The sequence below is a fragment of the Acipenser ruthenus genome, chromosome 1 (genome assembly GCF_902713425.1).
Source record: "Acipenser ruthenus chromosome 1, fAciRut3.2 maternal haplotype, whole genome shotgun sequence".
NCBI lineage: Eukaryota > Metazoa > Chordata > Actinopteri > Acipenseriformes > Acipenseridae > Acipenser > Acipenser ruthenus.
The window spans coordinates 37,530,207-37,531,500 of record NC_081189.1 but is presented as its reverse complement, the minus strand read 5'-3'; positions in this window follow the sequence as shown (position 1 = coordinate 37,531,500).

Genomic DNA, 1,294 nt, shown 5'->3' with positions numbered 1-1,294 from the left:
ACGATACGCTGGCCATATCGTATGAATGAAACCCAACAACAAAAAAACTAAAAATGTTCCAAATTGATTCACTGTAAACTGCTATGACATCACAGTTAGAGGGTACAGTAAATACAAACACACATACAATAATATGCTCTTAGGCTTAATTACAAACCACAAATGTAAAATAAAACTAGAATATTATAAGGCATTATTCGTTCACTTTCATGTGGTGGTGTCCCTCCATTTTTTTCTTCATTGTAAATGTACACTAGTAATGTTGAAAATGTGTAAAATAAATAAACAAACAAACAAATTTACAAGTAAATGAGATGTATGCCACAAAAAAATCACATTTTAAATACATGACATGTCATATTAGAGACCACATCAAACAAATGTTGCAATATTCTATATGCGTTATGTAAATAATGTCACCATATAACCATTTGCACAAATACAAATTATTTCACAGACACTACAAGCTAAATTGGTGGCATCATTTGCATTGTTAAAAATGCCGTGTTGTGCTACTTCGGAATAGGAATATTTTGGTTCCCAGATGAATAAAGTTGGCAGACATTGTAGGCAAAACCCCATTTGGAAGTAATTAATCGATGGTACACACAGGCCAGTCTTAAAAGATTTCAAATATTTGTTGAAGTGCTGCTTGTTCCTAATTATATCTCACCGCTTGTCTTCTTCATTATTTAGAACTGCCCACAAAAAAAAAAAACTGAATGAGAGACATGAATGCACCCTCCTGCCTCTAGCAGCATCAAATTAATGCTAAATGGCAGAGAATGAATGAGTTACTGTGCTGGAATAAAGACATTAATGAGGTAATTTTATTAAAGCAGCTCATCCAAGCTTGGATAAAATAGCGAAAGTAAATGGAGAGGAAAGCTACCGAGGAAATTAGGGTTTTACTGTGCACTAATTAATGCTTTTAAGGCATTTAGTACAAGCACCAAATTAACTGCCCCAAAAACCTTCATTGAAAGAAAATACATTGTTGCCCTCCCATGTAATTATAAGACAGTACAAACAGATCCTTAATGAGGCTAAAGCCGCCCCTTTAACTTACTTTGCCCAGCCACTGAAAACACACCCTTGTTGGGGCCTAAGTTTAAGGAAGCATTGAGCGTACAATATGGGATTGTCTGGACCCTACTGCTCTATGAGCTGTAAACAGGTAGCCTCTGAATGGGAGGCTTCTGAGACTCCTGGGAGGCCTATCTTCCCAGCAAAACAAAACTAGTCTTTAATGTGTCCAGAATGGAGACCAAGGTGAATAGGCCTGTTGCAGTTA